Here is a 26,820-nt window from a genome sequence, read left to right as displayed (position 1 = left end):
TATTTGGGCCGTGTTCTATTGTTATTGTACACATTCTTCATAGGTGATTTCATCTACTCAACGGGTAGATGGCTCGCAATTATATATGCTAGTGACTTCAAAGATTTTATTTTCCGTCCTGACTTTTCCTCTGAACTTCAGTCTTGTATTTCCAATTGCCTACCAGATATCTCTACTTGGACATCTCAGAGTCACCCCAAATTCAACATATTTAATATTAAACTAATCAACAATCCCCTAAACCTATTCTTTCTGTCTCAGTTTGTGGCACTAGCTTTAATTAAACTAAAATCCCGAAGCCACTGTTAATGGACTTATCCTTAAGTCATTTTTCCTTCACGTCCAGTCATTTCACCAGGTGCCTTGATTTTTACCTGACATGTTTGTGGCATTTGTCCCCTTCTCTCCGTTCCCTTTTACCCCTGTGTAAGCTCTGCACTTCTGCATAGATCCATCTCATTTCCCTGTCTCCAGTTTTGCTCCTCTTCAAATTTATTCTCCACCAAGCATCCAGAATCATCTTTTTAAAAACAGAGATCTGGCCTTGTTACTCCTCTTTCACGTCTCTGCTAAAGCCCATCACAGTGTTGGGTGGGAGAGGTGGGCATTCTTCTTCAAGATAAAATCTAAGCTTCTTGTGTTTTACTACGAGGTCTTCTGGCATCCCAGTCTTCTCATACCTCTCCATACATCTACAGAAATTTATCAGTGTTCTAGGAGACTGAAGATCATTTAAAACGCCCCATATTCAGTTATAGCAGCAATTTTTCTGAGTCTGTATGCAAAGGATCTGAATGAAACTTTTCATGTATTTGCTTACTTGAAACACTAGGAGTAAAGTGCAGTGACAAGTCAAAGCAAGAGAGTCAGACACTCCTGAGTCTTAGCCTTTCCCCTTTTATATTTTCATGACCTTGGGTGAGTTTCTTAACCTCTTTGAGTCTGCTTTTTTATTGAGAAAATGAAGATAATAGTATTTACTTCATAAACTTGTATTGAAGATAAAATATGATATATGTAAAGCAGAAAGAGCAATGTCTGACACCTCTGCCCTGAGCAATTTATCTTTCAAAGGAGAGAAGCTCAAGAAGTTGATACCTTCTGAAAAGATTTTAATAAAATCCTGGGCATGAGATGGTGGAAACTCCCCTAGGATAGTTCCTATGCATCTGTAACATTGATTAAAAGTTTTCATACCCATTATGTGTTTTAATCTTTGCGATAGACACATCTCAAGGTGATTTCTGCTGTGATTTGCAAGGGACGAGAAGGTCTTCCTAGAACAGTGAATTTTAAGAATCTGCAATTGAAAATTTTAAGGCATCAATTAAAGTAAAGGATGGTAATAACATCACTAACTTCCTGTTTAGGTCAGGAGTAGAAAATTAGGAAGAAAGGCAAGCAAATAGAAAATGAAAAGAAATGGGGAAAAAAATGAGGGCAGCCAGAAAGTGGAAACAATCCACATGTTCATCAGCTGAAGAATGGATAAACAAAATGTGGTATATACATACCATAGAATATTCAGCCATGAAAAGGAGCGAAGTACTGATACGTGCTGCAACATGGGTGAACCTTGAAAACATTATGCTGTGTGGAAAAAATCCACAAAAGACCACATATTACATGATTCCATTTATGTAAATATCCAGAATAGGGAAATCCATAAAAGGAGAAAGTAGATGAGTGGTTGTGAGGTGTTGGGGAGGGAGTGTTAATGGGTACAGGGTTTCTTTGGGGAATGATGAATATGTTCTAAAGTTAGGTAGTGGTGATAGTCACACAACTTTGTGAATATATACAGACCACTGAGTTGTATACTTTTGAAAGGCGAATTTTATGATTTGTGAATTATGTCTCAATAAAGCTGTTGTATAAAAAATGTGGGAGTTTCAAGATGGTGGCGGCTGCGGCGGCTGGCGCGGAGTAGCTGAGGTGGAAAAGGTGGCCACTGGGCCTCAGGCAGCCGGGAAACTTGTGGACCTTCCTCTGGCCATCTCTTAAGGGAGGACTGCTGCTGCTGGCCGGTTGTGGGGGCTCAACGCCACTTTGCCCCCAGCAGGAGAGGCTGCCTCATTTACAGGCAACAGCTTTGAAGTGTGGAGCAGGAAAAGAACTGATTCTTAGCTGCAAAAGCGAGTCTTGAAACAGGGAACACGGTGCCAGGGCTGCTGTGGATGCAGCCAGGATCCCGGAGGCTGGGGCCGCACTGAAGGCGGCCAGCTGCCCTATTCAGGATTCGAGGTTTCAGGCCGGCATTAAAGAAGATTCCTGGGAGCGCCCGAGCGGCGCCGCGACTGAACAGCCCGAGGCGGCAGCGCCGAGAACACGGAAGGCAACAAACCAGAGACAGAGCGAGCGCCCGACCTGGCACAGCACTGTGAGTGATCCCTGGCACAGCTCTGTTCGGGGGGTGGATGCCCACGCGGCTCCCGCCTGCACCACCAGGCCACTCACTGCCCCGGTGCTGCCTCCATTTTCCCAGGTGCGGGCAGCTCCGCCCTGCTCGGCCATCACTGAGCCCATTTGCTTGGCCTGGTGCGGGGCTTTCCGGACCCTGCGGGCCGGCCTCCTCTCCCACTCCCTCCGCGGTTCTCTGGCGGGGCTGGGGGTGTGGGGCGTCCCGACCAGTGTTGGGAGGGCTAGGAAGTACAGGCGGGCCGACTGTCACTCCACCACACCCTGGACTCCGGCCCCGGTAAACTTCCTGTTACTGGGAGGCAGATACCATCTCTGCGACCACCAGTTTGGAAAAAAGCCTAACGAATTTCTGGTTGGGAATAGTGTGGTAGGAGAGTTCCCAGGTCCGCTTGAACCTGCCGGAGAGCAGGCTGCAGGCGGGCACTAGACTCGGTTTATACCGGGGGGATACAAAGGTGAACAAGACCCGAGAAAGATCTACACAGTGCTACAAAGGCACCCAGAGCGACCGGTCGTCTGTGCCTAGCAGAAACCTGGTAGACTTCCTGGGCGAGGCGGTGCTGAGCAGGGTCTTGAAGGCCCAGCTGATAGACGAGGGGTGCAGAAGACACGCCCCAGCCCAGCACAGTGTGCACAGAGGGGGGAGACGTGCGGCCAGGGAGGTGGAGACTCGACAGAAACCACACACCCGGTGGGGTCGCCACTGCACGATCTAACAGCCTGGGCCAGAGCACACGGAACGGGGAGAAGTGCTGTACAGAAAGTGAAAGCTCAACAGAGATCACACACCCTGTGGTACGTGATACACCAGCCCAGCAGAGTACAAGCTGACCAGAAAGGTGGATCCCCGGAGAAGCCCAAGACCCGAGGCAACCACACACACAAGACACTAGAGGCCAACTGAGCAGTCACGGCGGGAGCCATACCAAATTGGCAACCACAGCAACATCCTACTTAGTCATTAGTCTCAAACCGGTGGACTGTGAAACCCCCTGCCACAATGAATAAACACCAAAAAAAAGACACCAGAAATACAAAAAATCAAGAAAGTACACCAACAAAAGTTATTAAATCTCATACTCTAGATCCTATAGAACAAGAAGCCCTTGAAATAACTGACAAGGAATTTCGAGTGATAATTCTAAGGAAACTGAATGAGATACAAGAAAACTCAGCTAGACATCATGATGAAATGAGGAAAAGTATACAGGATCTGAAAGAGGAAATATACAAGGAAATCAATGTCCTGAAAAAAAATGTAGCAGAACTTGCTGAACTGAAGAAGTTATTCAGCGAAATAAAAAACACAACGGAGAGTTTAACCAGCAGGCTTGTGGAAGTTGAAGAGAGAACCTCTGAACTTGAAGATGGGCTGTTTGAAATAACACAAGCAGACAAAAAGAAAGAAAAAAATCAAGGACATGGGAGAAAATCTGAGAGAGATATCAGACAACCTCAAGCGCTCAAATATCCGAGTCATGGGTATTCCAGAAGGGGAGGAAAATGGAGATTCCATTGAAAACATATTCAACAAAATAGTGGCAGAAAATTTCCCAGGTATAGGAAAAATCACAGATCTTCAGATCCAGGAAGCTCAACGATCTCCAAACGTATTCAACCCAAAAAGGCCTTCTCCAAGACATGTCATAGTCAAATTGGCAAAACTCAGAGACAAAGAGAGAATCTTAAAAGCTGCAAGAGAGAAGCGTCAAATCACCTATAAGGGAGCCCCAATCAGGTTAACATCAGACTTTTCATCACAAACCCTAAAAGCTAGAAAGGAATGGGATGATATTTTCAAAATACTAAAAGACAAAGATTGCCAGCCAAGAATACTCTACCCTGCAAGGCTGTCCTTCCGAAATGAGGGGCAAATAGTATATTTCTCAGACAAACAAAAACTGCGGGAGTTCACTACCACAAGACCACCCTTACAAGAAATCCTCAAGGGAGTACTGGGTTTGGTTCCTGAAAAATAACTACCACTGCCATAAAAACCTAAGAAAAATCTAAACCCGCTAGTACAATAAAAATGGCATTCATGAAGAGAAAACAAGCTAACAAAAACACTATCTACAACCTAAGGAACCAACAAACAAAGAAACCAAACAGTAAATCAGAAAGCAAGGAACAAAAGACACCTAAGACAACCAAACAACCAATAAAATGCTAGGAATAAATCAACACCTTTCAATAACAACTCTTAATGTTAAAGGCTTAAATTCCCCAATTAAAAGACACAGACTGGCTGACTGGATCAAAAAGCAGGACCCAACTATATGCTGCCTACAAGAGACCCACCTCACCCATAAAGATTCACACAGACTAAGAGTGAAAGGATGGAAAAAGATTTACCATGCAAACAGAAAAGAAAAACGAGCTGGAGTGGCTATTCTTATATCTGACAAAATAGACTTTAAACTAAAAACCATAAAAAGAGACAATGAGGGACACTACTTAATGATAAAAGGACTGATCCATCAAGAAGACATAACAATCATAAATATGTACGCACCCAATGTTGGAGCAGCCAGATTTATAAAACAAACTCTATTAGACCTAAAGAAGGAAATAGACACTAATACCATAATAGCAGGGGACCTGAACACTCCACTGTCAATATTAGACAGATCATCTAGGCAAAGAATCAGTAGAGAAACACAAGATCTAAACAAGACTCTAGACCAATTGGAATTGGCAGATATCTACAGAACATTCCACCCAACAACCTCAGAATATTCATTCTTCTCATCAGCACATGGATCATTCTCCAGGATAGATCACATATTAGGTCACAAATCAAGTCTCAATAAATTCAAAAAAATTGGAATTATCCCATGTATCTTCTCAGACCACAATGGATTAAAACTAGAAATTAATAACAAACAAAACTCTGGAAACTATACAAACACATGGAAATTAAACAGCATTCTACTTAATGACATATGGGTCCAAGAAGAAATCAAGCAGGAAATCAAAAAGTTTATTGAAACTAATGAAAACAATGATACATCATACCAAAACCCGTGGGATACTGCAAAAGCAGTATTGAGGGGAAAATTTATTGCATTAAATGCTCACCTCAGAAGAATGGAAAGATGGCAAGTGAACAACCTAACACTTCACCTTAAAGAACTAGAAAAACAAGAACAATCCAATCCTAAAGTTAGCAGACGGAAAGAAATCATTAAGATCAGAGCAGAACTGAATGAAATTGAAAACCAAAAAACAATTCAAAAGATCAACGAATCAAAAAGTTGGTTTTTTGAAAAGATAAATAAAATTGACAAACCATTAGCATGGCTAACAAAAAAAAGAAGAGAGAAGACTCAAATAACAAAAATTAGAAATGAAAAAGGCGATATTACAACTGATTCATCTGAAATACAAGGAATCATTCGAGACTACTACAAACAACTATACGCCAACAAATTTGAAAATCTGGAGGAAATGGATAAATTTCTGGACACACACAAGCTCCCAAAACTGAACCGTGAAGACGTAGAAAATTTGAACAGACCAATAACAATAAAGGAGATTGAAGCTGTTATCAGAAGGCTCCCAACAAAGAAAAGCCCAGGACCAGATGGATTCACAGCAGAATTTTACCAAACATTCAAAGAGGAATTGACACCGATTCTTTACAAACTATTCCAAAAGATTGAAACGGACGCAAATCTCCCAAACTCATTCTATGAAGCAAACATCATCCTGATACCAAAACCAGGTAAATATATAACCAAAAAAGAAAACTACAGGCCGATATCCTTGATGAATATAGATGCAAAAATCCTCACTAAAATACTAGCAAACAATACAGCAACACATACGAAAAATTATTCATCACGATCAAGTGGGATTCATCCCAGGGATGCAAGGTTGGTTCAACATACACAAATCAATAAATGTGATTCTCCATATTAATAAACTCAAACACAAGGACCATATGATCATCTCTATAGATGCTGAAAAAGCATTTGATAAAGTTCAGCACTCATTCATGACAAAGACCCTCTATAAGTTAGGTATAGAGGGAAAGTATCTCAACATAATTAAAGCCATATATGACAAACCCACTGCCAATATCATCCTGAATGGGGAAAAGCTGAAAGCTTTTCCTTTAAGAACAGGCACTAGACAAGGATGCCCACTCTCACCACTCCTATTCAACATAGTGTTGGAAGTACTAGCCAGAGCCATCAGAGAAGAGAAGGAAATAAAGGGCATCCAGATTGGAAAAGATGAAGTCAAACTGTCCCTGTTTGCAGATGACATGATCCTATATATCGAACAGCCTAAAGCCTCTACAAAAAAACTCTTGGAGTTGATAAAGGATTTCAGCACAGTAGCAGGATACAAAATCAACACACAAAAATCAGTAGCATTTCTTTTCTCCAATAGTGAACATGCAGAAGGAGAAATCAAGAAAGCCTGCCCATTTACAATAGCCACCAAAAAGATAAAATACTTAGGAATTGAGTTAACCAAGGAGGTGAAAAATCTCTATAATGAGAACTACAAACCACTGCTGAGAGAAATTAGAGAGGATACAAGAAGATGGAAAGATATTCCATGCTCTTGGATTGGAAGAATCAACATAGTGAAAATGTCCATACTACCCAAAGTGATATACAAATTCAATGCAATCCCCATCAAAATTCCAAAGACATTTTTCTCAGAAATGGAAAAAACTATTCAGACATTTATATGGAACAATAAAAGACCACGAATAGCCAAAGCAATGCTCAGCAAAAAAAATAAAGCTGGAGGCATAACACTACCTGACTTTAAGCTATACTACAAAGCTATAATAACCAAAACAGTATGGTACTGGCATAAAAACAGACACACTGACCAATGGAATAGAATAGAGAATCCAGAAATCAACCCACACACTTACTGCCATCTGATCTTTGACAAAGGCACCAAGCCTATTCACTGGGGAAGGGATTGCCTCTTCAGCAAGTGGTGCTGGGATAACTGGATATCGATATGCAGGAGAATGAAACTAGATCCATACCTCTCACCGTATACTAAAATCAACTCAAAATGGATTAAGGATTTAAATATACACCCTGAGACAATAAAACTTCTTAAAGAAAACATAGGGGAAACACTTCAGGAAATAGGACTGGGCACAGACTTCATGAATACGACCCCAAAAGCACGGGCAACCAAAGGAAAAATAAACAAATGGGATTATATCAAACTAAAAAGCTTCTGCACAGCAAAAGAAACAATTAAAAGAGTTAAAAGACAACCAACAGAGTGGGAGAAAATATTTGCAAAATATACATCTGACAAAGGATTAATATCCAGAATATATAAGGAACTCAAACAACTTTACAAGAAGAAAACAAGCAACCCAATTAAAAAATGGGCAAAAGAGCTAAGTAGGCATTTCTCTAAGGAAGATATCCAAATAGCCAACAGACATATGAAAAAATGCTCAACATCACTCAGCATCCGGGAAATGCAAATCAAAACCACATTGAGATACCATCTAACCCCAGTTAGGATGGCTAAAATCCAAAAGACTATGAACGATAAATGCTGGCGAGGCTGCAGAGAAAAAGGAACTCTCATACATTGTTGGTGGGACTGCAAAATGGTGCAGCCTCTATGGAAAATGGTATGGAGGTTCCTTAAACAATTGCAAATAGATCTACCATACGACCCAGCCATCCCACTGTTGGGAATATACCCAGAGGAATGGAAATCATCAAGTCGAAGGTATACCTGTTCCCCAATGTTCATCGCAGCACTCTTTACAATAGCCAAGAGTTGGAACCAGCCCAAATGTCCATCATCAGATGAGTGGATACGGAAAATGTGGTACATCTACACAATGGAATACTACTCAGCTATAAAAACGAATGAAATACTGCCATTTGCAACAACATGGATGGACCTTGGGAGAATTATATTAAGTGAAACAAGTCAGGCACAGAAAGAGAAATACCACATGTTCTCACTTATTGGAGGGAGGTAAAAATTAATATATAAATTCACACACACACACACACACAAATCGGGGGTGGGGAAGAAGATATAACAACCACAATTATTTGAAGTTGATACAACAAACAAACAGAAAGGACATTGTTGGGGGGGAGGGAGAAGGGAGGGAGGTTTTGGTGATGGGGAGCATTAATCAGCTACAATGTATATCGACAAAATAAAATTTTTTAAAAAAAATGTGAATGTGATGTGCTTGTGCCATCAGAATCTATGTAAGGATCTGGTTAGCGAAGTTACAGCTTAGAAATTCAGGAACTAGGTTTCAATAAGAACACAATAATCAACAGTACAAGAGCACAGAAGTTTTAGAATATAGCCAAAAATTATACCCTCTCAGTTTTATGCCCTAACTATGTATTACTTTTATTCTATTTTACTAGTAGTTACATCTTACCTGAGTTTGAGAGGCTGTTCTCTGCTAGGTATTGAATATACCACCTGTAGCAACCATTCTAGAGGCATTGTTTGATGTCACAAATGTGGAACACCCATGTGGTCTAGGAAAGCAGGATGATTACTTCTGGTCAAAACATGTAAGGGATCTGTGTTTTAGAAATGATAATTCTGCATTTCCTTTGTATGTAACTTTGTCCTTGTACATTTTTGCCTCAGTTGAGCCACCCTCTCTAAAGTCCTTCTGCAACTGCTACCCAGAACCCTTCTGAGCCTTTCTTGTCTTTTCTGCTATGCATTCATTTATCCATCCATCTGTTCAATCCCCTTTCCTTTGTAATTCATTTCACAGACTCATTACCTTATATCTCAACTACTGCATTTATTGCTTTCAGACTTCTCTTGAAAAATATTTTCAGAGCACGTCTCTCAGAAAAGTCTTCCAGAGAAAATATTGCTTCTGGATGCCATGTATCTGTCCAAGATCCATAGACAGTTGTTGTTTTAAGGATAGAAGATCCAGGGTCTAAGATTAACCTCCAAGGCCCTCTGCTGTTATCTTGACCTAGCTTTTTTTTTTTTTTTTTAACCAGTCTCCTACACCCATTTTGATAGGTGTTAATTCCTACATTGTTGCCTTGACGCTATCTTCTCAACCTAGACCACATTCAAAACCTGCTCAAAATGTCATGTTTTCAATATGACTGTCTTCACAGAATTCCATTTTTGTGAAATTGATAAGTATATATTTCCTCTCCAGCTCCCTTATATCTTCTTTAAGTTTAGTGAAGCTATGATTTTTTTAATTACCCCTACAGAGCTTTTATTAAATGTTTGCTTACTCATTTAAGCAAATGAATAGGTTGGTGTTGTTGTTGATTTGTTCTTGTTTTTTGTAGTTTTTGTTTGTTTCATTTTGGTTTTTTAGGGTATCTGACAATAACAAATCCAGGTGTGTTTAAAATCACCACTCTGATAGGAAAAATTTGTCCTTTTTAATAATATAGCTGTTATTGAGTAAATGCTTTCTATTTATCATGCACTGTGGTATTAACTTCTTTAACCCTCACAACAACCCTAATATTTTACAGAAGAGGAGACTGAGGCACAGAGGAGATGAAACTTGCTGAAGGTTATATAGTTAGTAAGTGGCAGAGCCAGAATTCAAACTCATGGCCCATGCTCATACCACATCTCTATATTGCCTTTCAAATTAAACTATATATCCTGTAAACAAATTTTAAGACTTCAGCAATCAAAATTTAAAACCATTTAAAATAATTCTTGCTGAAGTAAGATATCCTTTTTATAATAGAGATGAATATAATATTTACATAAGTGAACAGTTGGATAAACAGGTAGATAATGATGGGGGTTCAAAGTCAAATGTACTTGCCCTGAATAACTAAAAAGAGACAGCAAAAAGCACAGAATCTATCATCCTCAGTCCATTAGTTGATACTTCTCCCTGAGTTTCTGTTGATCCCAGAAAGCATGCATGTAACACAGGTGGCACTTCAGTACCTAGTGCACCTATTTTACATAAAGAATTAAAATAGAAGTCATTATTCATGTTACCTCATTCACTATTTGGTGAGATCTTGATTGCATCCAAAAACTACTGTAGGTCCGCCACTTATACATGATTTCTCTTTCCACAGTTTCAGTTACCTGAAGTCAACCATGGTCTGAAAACATTACATGCAATAAGATATTTTGAGAGAGAGAGAATGCATTCATATAACTTTTTTACAGTATATTATATTATTATACTTGTTTTATTTTATTATTATTTATTGTTGTTAATATCTTGCTGTGTCTTATAAATTAAACTTTATCATAGGTATGTATGTATAGGAAAAAACAGTAGATATAGGGTTTAATACTACCCGTGATTTCAAGTGTCCACCGCAGATAGATGAAGACTACTGTATTATGGCTTTTGTAATCTACTTTTATTTTTATTATTTATTTATTTGTCTATTTATCTATCTGTCTGTCTGTCTATCTATCTATCTATCTATCTATCTATCTATCTATCTATCTATCTATCTATCTATCTAATCTGTTTTCGGGGGTGGCTGGTGTTACAATGCCATCCTCTAACCAACCAAGCTAACCAGCCAGCCCTGTGTTGTGGCTTTTGTAACATAATACCACCATTAATAGTTGCCATTTATTCAACAGATACTGAGTCCCACAACTGTCAAAATGTTATTTATGATTTTTTTTAACTTAGAATTTAAACAAGATTTGAGTGACATTTAAGATATTTAAATCAGTATATCTGGTCATATAGGGAGAAACTCCCTTTTAAATATGATATTGCACACAGATGTTTCATAAATTGTATAAATCACATTGTAAGTCATGTTATAGCCCCTAATAGTATGGCTTTCCTGTATATGTTGGATGCTACTCTAATTTTAAAACCATTCCAAGGTGCAAAACAGCATGTATACTATGAAAATAAAGGCTTTGTACACATTCATACATACAAGAATATTTCAAAAAGTTCATGCAAAGATTTGTATTATCTATCAGTTTCATTTTTCCATGAACTTTTTAAAGTACCCTCATATAATACACACATATGCTTACATATACACTATTTTCAGAGGTTAAGCAAGAAATAATAATGGTTTCTTTGGGACAAGAGACCTAGGAACAAGATGTGGAAAAGAAGACTTTAACTTTTTCCTCTTTTGTTCTGAAATGCTTTTATTCATAAATGAGAACTACTTTTGTTATAATTACAAGCAAACACAAGTTTAATTTTAAATTTTGCAGTTATGTTTCTTGGTTCTAATTCAAACAATAATACTCTCATAATAAATTATCTCATATATGAAACATAGATTATAAAATTTCAGAATATACCTACAGTCTGTTTTGAATGATTTCTAATATTCTTGAAGTCCTGCAGTGCCTTGTTTATTACTTACATCAAATATTATTCTTCAGTAATATGAATAGGAAGAATGGAAGTATTCCTCGGAAATTCACTTCTTTTTCTTTTGTTAGTGAAATGTATCAATTATACATATTTGTGGGGTACAGAGCTGAGTACCAATACATGTATATAATGTGTGATGATCAAATTAGGGTAATTAGCATATTCATCATTACAAAAATTAATCATTTGTGATGAGGACCTTTGGTTTCCTCCCTTCTAGCCATTTGATAACATGTAGTAAATTATTGTTAATTATAGATGCCTAGCTTGACTGTACGCCCATAGAACTTATTTTTCCTGTTAACCAACCTCTCACTATCTCTCCTCCCCCCTTTCCTGCATCTTGTAACTACAATTCTCTCTCCTGAAAGTTCAACTTACTATTTTTTTGTCTTCCTTCCTTCCTTCCTTCCCCATTTTCAAGTGAGAATATGCAGTATTTCTCTTCTCAGAAATTTATTTTTTGTGTAAATTCTTAATACCATTTGCATCAGGTCAATTTTTTATAAAAAGTAGAGGGCAGGAATTTTTCATTTTTTTTAGATTTAAGATTCAGTACCTTTCAATTTAACAAACATTTGAGCAACTAAAGTTGGAATAAATACTGACATTTTCTTCTTCAGAGTTCAATAATAGGCTCTAGATTTCTGTAAAGTTACATTAAAACAAATTAGAACTTTTTTATTTTCTATTATGATCCATATTTTGGGACATGTTAGGGAAGAATATTCAAATTGGGAACTGTCATGGAAAACCAACAAATATAGATGGCCTAACCATGGGTTTTTATAATGTGCCAAGAGAGAATGTGATAAAACAGGGCTTAACTATTTTTGGTGGAAAATCCAGAATCAAATTTATGAATAGATTGATTTGATTTGCTCCGACAAAGTTAATTTTTCCCTACACGTGACAGACCCTCTTCTGACCACTAGGATCACAAAAATGACTAAGGCAAAGTTTCTTTCCACTGGGAACTTGATGATTTTATAGAGAGGCAGATGTCTGAATACCAGAGTGGATAAGGCAATGAGATGAGGGAGTAAGCGATTGCCCCTGTTAGGGTGTGTTTTATTACTTGAATGCTTCTCTCAGATTGAGATTACAGGTAACTCCTCTGGTCTTTGCAAACCACTGGTAATGTCGAGTAACTGATGATCAGGTGGGAGGTTTTCTTTTTTCTATCCAGGTTTACATATTCAAGGCAGTGAGCTGTAGCATTTTATTTAGAGATGAAAAACATTGAGTAATGGAATGGTAACTACTTGTGTTGCAGTCTCTTCTCTAAATAAATTATATATTTGTGCTGTAGTGATTGACATTTCTGCATCTGTACTAGACTTACCTTGAATTAAATTGCAGTCTATTTTGATAATGGTAGAAGTGGCATAATAGTGTTTATTAAAATGCAAAAATGCCTAAAAGGGTGCAGAAAGAGCAGTGAAATGGATTGACCTCCGCTGAGATTTTGGAACAAAGGTACCTTACCATTTTATTTTCCTAAGACTTGACACACGAAGGCATAGGGGAAAACTAACAAACTACATTCTTCCCACTAACCCTCCCTTGCTAAACTGCATATTCCCTCCTGCTACAAAAACAAAAGATAACCAAGATAAAAGGAAGTTGGAATTCAGACGAGAAATTGCAGGAACAAAGTAAAGTTGAGAGGCAGGATATTGTGTTGGAAAGAAGGGTTTTGAAATTACATCTGTAGGTTTGGCCATTTAGCTCAGTTGGCTAGAGTGTGGTGCCCATAACACCAAGGTCAAGGGTTTGGATCCCCATACGGGTTAGCCACCAAGAACAAAGAAATTGCATCTGTGTTTAAATTTCAGCTCCAACCTTTAAATTCTCTGGATTGGGGCAATTTAGTTAACCTCTCTGTACTTTAGTTTCTTCATTTCTGAAATGGAGATCATATAATAGTACCTACCTAACATAAAGAGAAAGATTGTTATCGATTTTGATTGCAGGTCATGTATTCATTAACAGATCTTCAGTGAGCATCCACTATGGGCCAGGCATTGTATTATTAGAGGAGGGACAGTAAGATAGTCTTTCCTCTCAAAGGGCTCAAACTCCAATAATATACTCTTAACTTATATCCAAATCTTTGATTGTATAGAGTAGTAAGGGCACAGTAAACGGGCTGGTGGTAAAATTTTTAGCACTGTAGAGGAGGAAATGGGCCTAATGTTGACCAAAATGTGGAAGCTAAATTTCTAACTTTGATATGCCTCAGAGACCAGAGAAATGTGTCGATTAAAGAGGTAGATCGTGAGGCTAGTTGTGGTTTTCTTCTCATGCAAGTGAATTCACTTCAGAATCTTCAGATTTTCAGTATTTGAAACATTATCAAAAAATAAGCGTTCTGTCAAGAGAAGTTGATACTTGAAACAGGAGTCCTGAGATTCCAAAAGAAGATACGGAAACAACAGCAGGACTTGGTGATTGATAGGAATTTGGGGTGAGAGAAGACTGAAGAAGAATTTATATAAGACAGTACCAAATGCTGCAATACATTTCAGTGTAATGGTGAAAAAAAAGACTATTGAATTTGTGATAAAGTTGTCATTTGCTATTCTGAGAGAAACTGTGTTGCCTGAGCAGATAAAAGCACCACAGATTTGGAGAAAGAATAGTGAAATCAAGAAACTCTCATCCCCATGGCCGGATGAAATCCTGGGGATTTCTGGAGGGAATGAGAACAAAAACACAGGCAAATGGCCAGGCAGAATGCACACAGACGTGAAACATTAAGAGAGGAGTAGAAGCAGGTGTTCATTTTCTTCTGTTGTCCATTCCATTCTAGAGCAAAGACCAAACATCAAGCCAATCGGGGGCTTGTAGGCTACATACTTAAGGAAGCATTATTTTCTCGCCTGGAAATATCAGAAGCCGGACTGTGATGACAAAAACTTGGATCCAGCAATACTCTTCTAGCTAAGCGTATATGACTGTGTAATCATCAGCTCATATCCTGTTATAAATTGAGGGCTGGTGTCCAGTCTGTGTTGCGTGTATCTCACATGGCATCATCCATGACCTCAGAATCACGGTTTGGAGCCCGAAGCTGTTCTTTCAGCATGTTCAGAGACTGAGGTCAGCTTATATAATGAAATACTGTTGAGCTGGTATACCTCTTCATATTCTACCTATATTGATGGTTTCCATTGAGCTACTTGTATTCTCTTTGTCTAATCTTGTGCCAATAGCACAATTACCTTAGTTTTGTAATATCTTACAAGTCCACTAACTTTTTATTCAACATCAAAATTATATTGGCTATTTTTTGGCCTTTGCATTTCATTTACAAAAAACAACATATAGCATTGTTCTCTGCACAAAATAGGGTAGTTGATCAGTGGAAAAATTAGGAGATTGTTTTCTCTTTATAAATCTGATGCATTTAGGATATCATATGGATTAACAATTTTCCTATAAATGATCTAATCACATAATTTATTTTTAACACCCAAATATTCACCCAATATGAAGTATTCTTATTCACTCAAATATGAAGAACATACTTTTTTTTTTTTTTGGTGGCTAGCTGGTACAGGGATCTGAACTCTTGACCTTAGTGTTATAACACCACACTCTAACCAACTGAGCTAACTGGCCGGCCCCACATTTTAATAAACATATCTATTACATAAAATAATTATATCTCTTTGAATGAGACAGATAGTATGTTTGGAGGAACAAAAGAGAGGCAGACTTTTTTTTTTTTCCTTCTTTTTCCCTCCCTGAAAGACATGAAATTTTTTCTGGAGCACCACAAAATATCAATTTTTTGGGGGGGGGGACCGGTAAGGGGATTGCAACCCTCGGCACAGTGTGGTCTGCACCATGCTCAGCCAGTGAGTGCACCAGCCATCCCTGTATAGGATCTGAATCCGCGGCCTGGCAAGTGAGCCACGGGGCCGGCCCTCAATTTTTTTTTTTATCGGTTGTTAATATTCATGGGGTACAAAGAAGACTGTCACCACTCATGCCTAAGATGTGATGGCTAGATCCATACTGGCAGCGTGCCCATTACCACAAATTGTGATTATACTCTGTGTCCCCCACCCACTTATCCCCCCAATTACCCCTGACCTCCCTCTCCATCCCCCTTTCCCCACTCCACTTTGTATTCCTAGGCAGGTGAGGCAGACTTATTGAAATATATTTTAACAGGAAATGTTTCGAAAATAATATTGGGACTTTTGTTTTCTCTAAATGGATGATTCATGGATTTACTATCAGGAAACCTGTGCCACTGCTTATTCTAAAGTAGCATTCCAGGGAATGAGCAAAGAGAGTGTAAAAGTCTAAAGAACCAGAAAGTATAAACATTTGTTCTGTCTTTAAATCTTCAGCTGTAGAAAAGGACTTTGAGGTTACTGGGGGAAAAAAACCCTCAAAATCTTGGTCAAGTTTTGGTCAGAACAGGAGATTAAACAAAGAATTGAATGATGATCAGCTAATTTCTGATCAGTTTGAGAGTCTACCATGTAAATTGCTAGAATTTTTAAGCCTCTTTTTCTTAGAATTCTGTCAGTTTCTGTTACAAGGTAGATTTATCCAAGAAAGACTTCCTAACTTCCAAGTTAGTCTTCCTAGCCAGCGCCGCTGGTGTAGTGGTATCATGCAAGATTCCCCCCCCCACCAAGTTAGTCTTCCTAACTTCATGTTCTTGGGAATAGGAATCACATTTCTTTCTCCCTAAAAATAGAAAATAAGCCTCACATACTCTGTTATTTAATTCTCTTTTTTCCAGTCACCAGCCATGATGTGTTAATTTATTTTCAGTTTGGGTAGTATTTTGTTGCCCTTTTTACAGACTTTTGTGTTATAATGTTCACCTATTAATAAGCTATTTCTTTGCACTAACAAAAAATAAGAATGTAAATAAAATTTTTGTATTCAAAGTTTACTTGAAAACATAGGAATTTTTTACTTGAAATATGCTATTTTTAAAAAGCAGTGAATTTTAATTAATCATTGTATTATCTTATTGAAATGGTATGCTATTAATTAAGACTTTATTTTTCAGCTAAATGACAAATATTTATTAATTTTATTTGTGCAGTAAAATGGAATTTATCTCCAGAGGACTAACTGAAGTCATCACAATAGAGAATAACATTCTGACTTTGGTATCTCTAGAAGAATATCCCAGTCATCACAATAGAAAATAACATTGTGATTTTCTTCTCTAAAGGAGGAATTTTTTCATATTCATTCTTTGTGATTCTCAAAACCCATAGCTAGAGTAAAATGGCAGCCTACCTGCTGAGCAGAAATGCTAGATTGTAAGCATTTTTAAGATGCTGTCTTCTCTTTAATTTACTTTATGATATATAGGAAATTCACAGAAAAGAAAGAACAAATAAGCCAGTAAAAATAGGAAAATATTTCCACCCTTATCAGTGGATGTAGAAATACCACTTTTTAGCTGTTAGTTTGTCAAATATATCAAGTACTGGTGAGCATGGAGGAAATCCAGCACTCACATATTAGTGATAGGAGTGTGAATTTCTTTAACCTTTTGGAACTAAGTCTGACAATATCTATGAAAATAAATAAGCCTGTGTGTATGTGTACCTTTTTTGACTAGTTTTGGAAATACAAGTACCAGTAGAGAAGGATATATTATTTTAAAGTGTTTCTGTGGCAAGAAAAACAGTAAAAAAATATAAGGTCTTTGTAAAGATATGGTATGGCATGCATAATTTGAAGTACTGTGCAGCTGATATAAAATAGAGCTGCTTAATGACCAGGAGGGATTAAGTGAAAATAAAGCATGTTGCAAAATAACCTGTGTAGTATGATCCCATTTTTCTATTTAAAATAAACTTGTGTATTTGATTTTGATTATTTGTATGAGCCATAAGGGTATAAGAGACTATATACTAAAGACTATTAACCTGCTTAGTCAAGGTTCATCTCAAGTGAGTAGAATTGGGTAGCTGGAAGAGAGAGATATTTCTTTGATACATATTTCAACTGAAACTTTTGTCATTTAAAACAAGAAGAAAATTAAATATAAAAAGCAACAAAAATTAGGAGGAAGGAAAAAAGCGCTTGGAATCTCACTACTTGGATATACAGATACATGTTTCTTTTTATAAATGGAAAAATACTATACGTGCTATTCAAAAGCCTTTTTATGACTGTTTATAAATTCCTCCCTCCTACATTATCTTCTCCCCCATCTCCAGGCAAGCACTGATCTGCTGTCACTATAGATCACTTTGTATTTTTTAGAATGTTACATAAATGAAAGCATAAACTCTGTTTTGTCTGGCTTCTTTCACTTAGTAGACTCATCCATCTTGTTGGGTATGTTAGTAGCTTATTAGAAATTGCTGAGTATGGATGTACCACAGTTTATTTGTTCACCTATGGATGGACATTTTGGTTGTTTCCAGTTTGGCACTAAAATAAAGTTGCTGTGAACATTTGTGTACGAGTGTTTGTAGGGACATATGCTGTCATTTCTCTTGGATAAATACCTGTGAGTGGGGCCGAGCCCGTGGCACACTTGGTAGAGTGCTGCGCTGGGAGCGCGGCAACGCTCCCGCCGCGGGTTCGGATCCCATATAGGAATGGCCAGTGCGCTCACTGGCTGAGTGCTGGTCACGAAAAAGACAAAAAAAAAAAAAAAAAAAAATACCTGTGAGTGGAATGGTTAGGTTATATGTCAGTATATATTTAATTTTTTAAGAAACGACATGTCATTTGCCAAAGTACTTGTGCCATTTTATGTTTCTACCAGCTATGTATGAAAATTTCGGGCTGTCCTTTCACTGGTGAATTTCCTTTGCACTTTTCCAAAAATACATTGTATGTGCATACAAAGGTGTATTTGTGGATTCTCTTCTTTTTCCATTGATCTAGGCGTCTTTTTTTTTTTTTTTAATTGAAAGTAGTTGATTGTACATAGCTGTGGGATACAGAGTTAAATATCGTTATCTGTGTGCAATATGTAATGCTCAAATCAGGATAGTTAGTGTATTCAACAGTACACTATACAATGTAATTATACGATGTAATTGTTCTTCATGGCCTTTTACCAGTTTTTGATGCCAGTACTGCATAATCATGATGGGTGAAGCTTTGTAATAAACCTTGAAATCAGATAGTACTAAGTCCTCTAATTTACTCTTTTTCAAAGTTGTTTTGGCCATTCTAGTTCCTTTGCTTTTCTAGATTAATTTTATTTCACTTCATTTATTTATTTTTTGGTGGCTGACCAGTGCAGGGATCCAAACCCTGGACCTTGGTGTTGTAACACTGAACTCTAACCAACTGAACTAACTGGCCAGCCCTAGATTAATTTTAGAATCAGTTTTTTTCTACACAAAGTCTGTTAGAATTTGATTTGGTTGGCACTGAGTTTGAATCCATAGAATTGACAACATCTTACAAAATTGAGTCTTCTGACCCATGAATGTGGTATTTCACCATTTATTTAAGTCTTTTTAAATTCTCTCAGCAATGTCTTAAAATTTCTGGTGTGCAGATCTCATACTTTTTGTCAAATTCATATCTTTTGATGCTGTTGTAAATAGTATTTTTAATTTCAATTTTTGTTTGTGACTGGTATATGGAAATACAATATACAGTAGACTTTTGTATATCAGTCTCATATCCTGCAACCACGCTAAGTTTACTTGCAAGTTTTATTAGCTTTTTTGCAGAGATTCCTTTGGATTTTCTACATGGATAATCATGTAATCTGTGAACAAGTATAGTTTTACTTCATTTCTAACTGGATGCACCTCTTTTTCTTATTTCATTAGCTAGAACATCCAGTACAATGTTAAATAGAAGCTGTGAAAGTAGACGTTCTTGATCTCCAGGAGAAAGCATTCAGGCTTTCACCATTAAGAATGATGTTAGCTGTGGGCTTTTCATTTGTCCAGTTGAAGAATTTCTTTTTTATTCCTAGTTTGCTGAGAGATTTTTTTATTTTAGTCAGGAATATGTATTGGATTTTGCCAAATGGTTTTCATGCATCTGTTGAGACAATCATATGTTTTTGGTTGTTCATTAATTACTTGTTTGATATTGTTTGCTATTTGACTGTTAAACCAATTGCTTTCCTGGGATAAAACTTCATTAGATGTATTTTTCTTTTTATGTATTACTGAATTTTACTTACTAAAATTCTGTTTACTTTTTTTCTTTTTATTGTTGCATCTAAATTCATAAATGATATTGGCCTGTAGTTTTCTGGTAATTATCATGTTTGGGTACCTGGGTAATGCTCACCGCATAGGATGAGAGGATGTTAGTAAGTATTCCCTTCCTCTTCAGTATTCTAGACAAGAATGTGTAGAATTGGTATTTCTTCCTTAAGCATTTGGTAGAATTCACCATTGAAGACATGGAAAAAATATGACCCATTATGAAGAGAAATTAAATCAGTTGAAACTGACTCACAATTGACACAGTTGTTAGAATTAGCAGAGGGCTAGCCAGTTAGCTCACTTGGTTAGAGTGCTGATAACACCAAGGTCAAGAGTGTGGATCCCTGTACCAGCCAGCCCCCCACACCCCAAAAGAGTTAGTAGATAAAATCATTAAGTAGTTATTAAGTATGGTTACTATAACTGTATTTCCTATGTTCAAAAAGCAGAGGCAAGGAATTGAAATAACTGGAAAACACAGAATTAGAGCCAGAAAATGGAAAACTAGTAAGAACATAGAAGCCTTGAATAACACAGTCTTGACCTAATTAATACTAGACACTTGAACAGCAGATAGACATTTTTTTCAAGTGCACATGGCAGGTTTACCAAGATGTACCATGTTGTGATTCATAAAACAGATCTTAATAATTTCATAAAAAGATTCAAGGCAAAGCAAGTATGTTCTCTGATCACAACGCAGTTATGCTGGAAATCAATAAGAAAAATACCTCTGGAAAATCCCCCAAATATTTGGAAACTAAATAACATACTTCTAAATGACTCGAAGGTCAAAGAAGAAACCAAAAGTGAAAGTATGTAGTATTTTGAACTGAAAGAAAATGAAAACCCAACATATCAAAATTTGTGGGATGTTTCCTTGTATTCATTTCCTATTGCTTGTTGTAATAAATCACCGCAAACTTAGTGGCTTAAAAACAACACAGACTTGTTATCTTACAGTTTTGGAGGTTAGAAGTTCAAAACGGGTTTCCCTGGGCTAAAATTGAGGTATCAACAGGTCTTTTGTTTCCTCTGAAATCTCTATAAGAGAATCTGTTCCCTTCCCTTTTCCATGTTTTAGAGGCTGCTTGCATTTCTTGGGTTGGGCCCCTTCTTACATCTTCAGAGCTAACAGTATAGCATCTTTAGATCGCTGTGATTGTCCTACCTCCTTCTTTTACCTGTAAGGACCCTTTTGATTACATTGAATCCACCTGGTTAATCCAGGGTAATAGTCTCCCCATCTCAATATCCTTAATTTTATCACATCTGCAAAGTCACTTTTGCCATAAGGTTACATATTCATAGGGGATAGCGACTGAGACATGGACATCTTTGGTGGTCCATTATTCTGCCTACCACGCTGCTAAAACAGAACTTAGATAGAAATTTATACCACTAACTGCCTATATTAGAAAAGAAAAAAAATTCTCAAATTATTGACCTGAACTTCCACCTAAAAATATTAAAAGAACAGCAAATTAAATCCAGAGGAAGTAGAAGGGAAATAATTAAGCTAGGAAATAAATGAAATAAACAGGAAAACAGGAAAAAAAATTATAAAACCAAAAAGTAGTTATTGAGAATATCAATAAAATTAATAAACCTAGATTTGACTCTTACTTTGATGATGTTTAATGTTAAAATAAAGGTGGAGGTAAAAAATTTTAAATTGTGTTACAGAAATCTCTTCTTGATAGAATTTAAGTCTAGACTACTCAATTTATTATACTTACTTTTTTGTCACCAGTGCTAGGCCTTGAGGAGACTAGCTCACGTCTTGTGAAGCAGTCATAGAGCAGAAAACTTATTTTTAGTATATAATGGGAAGCATACTTACCAAGCCAATATGAGTTTCAAATAGCAAGCCCTGAGAAGATGCTGGAAAAACAATGGTAGACTTAACTCTGTAGTGTTTCTTTTAAGACTTTTCCTTCTTTCACCTGGGTTTCTTCTTTGTGCTGCCTCAGTCTCCTAGATTCCCATGAAGATCCATGAAGGAATGGGGGGGGGGGCACAGAATAAGATCCATAGCCTGTAGAAATTCTAATTAGAGGGACAGAGTTCTTGAATATGATGTAATCAAAATGATTAATTTCCAACTTGTAGGATCTCAAAGCCAGGAGAAAAAAACAAAGATGTGAAAAAATGTCAGGAATGAATGAAAAGGAGTTAAACAAAGGTGTTAAGGGGGAGAATTCTCACTGAAGTTCCATTGCTGGAACATTCTACACTGTTTATGTATAACCCTGTGATGATGCACTTGGGCCCTTCTCACCAGTAGTGAAACGTCTGTACAATAAGTCTTCATGGCTCATCTTAACTTTTGGGTCACTTCAAGCCAGAGATCCAGACTCTGGACACAGTGATTTCAAATCTTGGAACTAGGGAGTTCATTTGTATTCCAAAAGAATGGAGAGCTATAAGGGAGACCTTTTATAATTCAGGGTCTCTTACCTGGGTATTATGTGACCACAAGATCTTCTGCCAGCCTGCTCAATTCAGTCACTTGCAGTCCATCCCATTCTTGTTACCAAATTGCTGGGTAAAAAAAAAAGTCTCCTGCCAACCCAGAAAATTTTCTCCACAAATGTAGAAATGAAAGAAAATAGTTTGATTATTGAAAAATCATTAATAAAACTGCAGTGACCCTCACAGGCAACCCACTAATGATATTGCAGACTGAAGGAAATCTCACTCTTTTATAATATATAGCCAGACAGGTATAATTCATTACATGTTACATATATTCATTACATATTCTTAATATAATGGTAACTTATCCTCATTTAACAGGACTTGACCAGCACCATTTGCTATATCTAGTTCATTCTAAATTCTCCTGGTAATTTGAGTGGCATCTGTGTTAGTTAATTGCCTTTATTCAAATGAAAAATAAAACTTCTCATATTTTTATGACAAACAGATGCAGGTGTCTAGGTGAAACTCCCATGATGAGAGGGAGACAGGGCTCTGTCTTCATTGATATTTATATTTGAAAGAGATGGCTCCCAGGCTCTTAAAAAACATTCCTGAGTTGTAATACTAAGAGGCTTCTTTAGCTTTTACAAAGTCTTACTTATATATCTAAGGGACAGAGGAAGGATTTGCGACTACAAGTTTTCTCCATCCAGAGATCTAAGAAAAGGGGGAGAGAGAGAGGAAAAGATCTCTTTCCTTTTGCACAAGGGAAAATTGAAAAAAAATTTTAAAGCCGTAACAACTTACTTGGGTGCCTGCCTGATTAGTGAAGAAATAAAGAAATAATCTAGTAAGGAGAAGCAATATTAAGTTTACCGACATGGAATCTTTATTAAAAGTTGCTTTTATATTTATGTTGCATGGCTAGTAGAATACCTTAGGATTAAAAGTTTACCTGTCATATGTCATCATCTCTTTCAGATTCTTTTAACTTATGTGGCCAGGTGCCCCCCCAAAAAAAACCACCTCTGTGGAATGATGAAGTTTTTTTCAGCACAAAGTTAATACTCTCTAAGAGCTACATGAGTTCTCTAGATCCTCCAGAGATCAAAACCATATGCAAAATTATGATGTTCCCACTAAATCTAACAGTTTTAAGAATGTATTCCAATAATATTTTCATGAAGAACAGATTGTCCTAAAATCTAAAACAAAACGCTTCCACAAGATAAAAAGAAATTTGAAACAATGAATGAAATCAACCTAAAAAGCTTTACTTTTATATTTTTACCAATTTAAAATTATTGTTATAGTGAAAGACAGAAAAGCTACACATTATTCAAATAAGTAGTCTTCAGTTATTAGCATTAGACTTTGTTTCCTTCTAGGCTTTACATAAATATTTTACATGGTTAGAAATGTAGTGTAGGTAGGTATAATTTTGTATTTTGCCCTTTTCCATTTTTGAACCTTAACCTAACCCTAACCTTTTCTAAAATTCTAATTTAATCTCAGCCTGAGGCCAAATCCTTGCTCTGTGCTATGACTTGGTCCTTGTCAGTAGATGTGAAACTTAACCAGTTTAACTTCATCTTAATGTGGACTTTTTAAAAACATGTACGTTTAGCCTTTGTGTAGTTCTTCATTGCCTATTATATCTTTTTTAACTTTAATTCTCTCCCTTATGAATTGATTGCTTTCAAATTATCCTTTTTCAAAATACTAATCATGACCTTTTAACAGCTTAATCAAAATTCAGCAAATTGAATATATAGGGATTTTAACAGAGTTGATTTGTTAGAATAGTTCCTACTGGAGGACCAAAACTATAAAGGTTTAAATTCTTGTTTGAAGTTCTGTGAAAAAAAAAGAGTTATAAAACTAAATATAAGATACACACGTAATTCTGCTTTTTAAATGCTAGAAAGAAGATAGACCAAAATATTCACAATATCTCAGAGATAAGATGGTTTTTTCAACTTTATATCTGTCTGTACTTTATAAGTGTTCTTAAACGTCCACATCTTACTTTGTATAATTAGAAAAAAATACATTAAATAATCTAGATAAGGGGAGATTATGCCAGTGATAGGAGTAATGTTTATCATTCTTGTACTAACATTGCTGACATATCTCAGTGTCAGAATTTTAGACTAAAATTCACGACTTTACTATTTGGAGCTTCTCTAGAATGATATTTCTGCAAAGAAAAGTAAAGAGTGCATATTCTTTATGATGTTTTTACATAGAGTAGTTCCTTAGGATACATTATATCCCTGTGTCTTAACTACTCTTGACTCTTCTGTCCCTGTAAGATCCACCATTTTACATAAAAGTATTTCTCAGTATTCTAACTGCTTCAGGCTTCAGCAAAAACTATTGTTAAAAACACCCATGGGTTTAATAAAAACCAGCAAATTTTTTTTTTGTAACTGGTAAGGGGATCAGTAACCCTTGGCTTGGTGTTGCCCACACCGCGCTCAGCCAGTGAGCGCGGGCCGTCCCTATATAGGATCCGAACCTGTGGCCTCGGCACTCCTGCACTCCCAGCACCGCACTCTCCCGAGTGAGCCATGGGGTCAGCCCAAATTTTTTAATCTTTTACATTAGTCCTAGCCCTGTTGAAGAAAGTGGTTATCTCCTAGGTTCTTAATTTGGAGGAGTAGCAATTTGACTTCAGTAGAATCTGTATAAAATGTAAATGAAAGACAAGGGGCTCTTCTGATTATGGGGATGATTTATCAGACATCTTACAGATATCAGAAAAATGTAACTGCACTGTGCTTTATACCTGTTAACAGCAATTTTGATATGGCACAATGGTCTGTATTCCATACATGGAGCGGGAGTTGAAAATGGGAATATTTCTAACTTGGTGGAGTCCTTTATCTAAATTCTAAAACTTCTGCAGAGAGAATCTTCCTAAAATTCAATGATTAAACATGTCTCTGTCCCCGATATTTTTCCAAATTTGTACATTAGTCATTTCATAAGAAGAGCTCTGGGGCTGGCCAGTTAGCTCAGTTTTCTAGAGCTCAGTTATAACACCTAGGTCAAGGGTTCGGGTCCCCGTATTGGCCAGCTGCTTGGAAAAACAAAAAAACTCTGAAGGAAAACAAACTTTTTTTCTTCCAGTAATATAAAAATTTGCAAAAATTTTGAAATCAATATTGCTTTTTTGTTTGTATTTACTTATTTCATGTTTCAAAGTAGTAGAAACTAAATGTACCTTTAAGAATTCTTATGGGAGAGAGGCTTCTTTAAGCATCTCTAAATCCAGGTTATTAGAAATCCCATGCAGAGATTGTCACTTGTCCTGTGGTGGTTTAATGCGAGACAAGGAGGAAACTATTTGTCTTTGCCTTGGCAATGTCGGTAATACCTCTTTAACATAGAGCTGTTATTATTTGTTAAGTCAGCAAATTTGAGTGTCCTCCCTGTGCAATGAATGGACTTGAAGAGAACAAATCTGACACAGGATCTTGACTTTTAAGTTGATTCTAGTTGATTTGGTATTAATTGGCCTGTAAATCAGGGAATCAGTGTGTTTGTTTGTTTCTTTTTTTCTTTCTTCCATCCCACCTTCCTATCCTCTATGCTTCTCTCCCTCCATCCCTGTCTCCTCTGCCCCATTCCCAGCACATCTAAATTTTACTGCACCTCCTCATCAGTAATGGTAGGAGAGAGGATGTGTATCTCAGTCTCGCTAGACACTAGGTGTAATCTGTGTTCAGTTTTTAAAACACATCTCCTAAAGAGGTGTGTTCTCTTTCTTTCCACCTCTTTTTGTGAATTACTGCTTTAAATCAAGATTTTATGGGCTGGCCGGTTAGCTTGGTTGATTAGAACATGGTGTTACAACACCAAGGTCAAGGGTTTGGATTTCTCCCCATACTGGCCAGTTGCCAAAAAAAAAAAAAAAAATCAAGATTTTATATAGCCACTTGAACAAGGTTAGTAACAATTTCTGTTGGATAAGTAGCTTTAGGAAGAAAAAAAAAAGTGTTAAATGTATTATTTTACTCATAGAAGAAATGCGTTGTGTGGTTTTATTTAATGTTTTTGTGTTGGGTATATTTGATATATTTTTGAAAAGTTTATCTACATCTTACTTTGGCTTTTGTTATTTATAAGAAACTACTCCTGAGTTTATATCTAATACCAAAGAATCAGAATAGAATTTAGAGCTGAATTCATACAAATGCGAAATAAAGTAAAATTTAAAATAAAATGTACAGATTCTTTAAACTTCATAACTCTTAAAAGCATTCTGCTATGGAAGCAGAGTTAACATCACAAATATGTTGGAAAATGCATATAAAACAGACTGCTTATATCAAATCAGAAGATCCATAAAAAAATAAGAGACAACTACAGAATATACATATTTAATAGACGGCTGTGAGACGATAGCAAATT

The 26,820-nt window shown here is 36.8% G+C and overlaps 1 protein-coding gene across 10 annotated transcripts in view; it reads left to right on the top strand.

Annotated features, from left to right (window-relative positions):
- Positions 1-26,820, top strand: part of EIF4G3 (eukaryotic translation initiation factor 4 gamma 3) — a 311,414-nt gene that overhangs the window by 192,047 nt on the left and 92,547 nt on the right. The window lies entirely within an intron of this gene.

This window comes from Cynocephalus volans, chromosome 8 (assembly GCF_027409185.1).
Source record: "Cynocephalus volans isolate mCynVol1 chromosome 8, mCynVol1.pri, whole genome shotgun sequence".
Classification (NCBI taxonomy): domain Eukaryota; kingdom Metazoa; phylum Chordata; class Mammalia; order Dermoptera; family Cynocephalidae; genus Cynocephalus; species Cynocephalus volans.
This window is presented reverse-complemented; position numbering and strand designations above follow the sequence as displayed.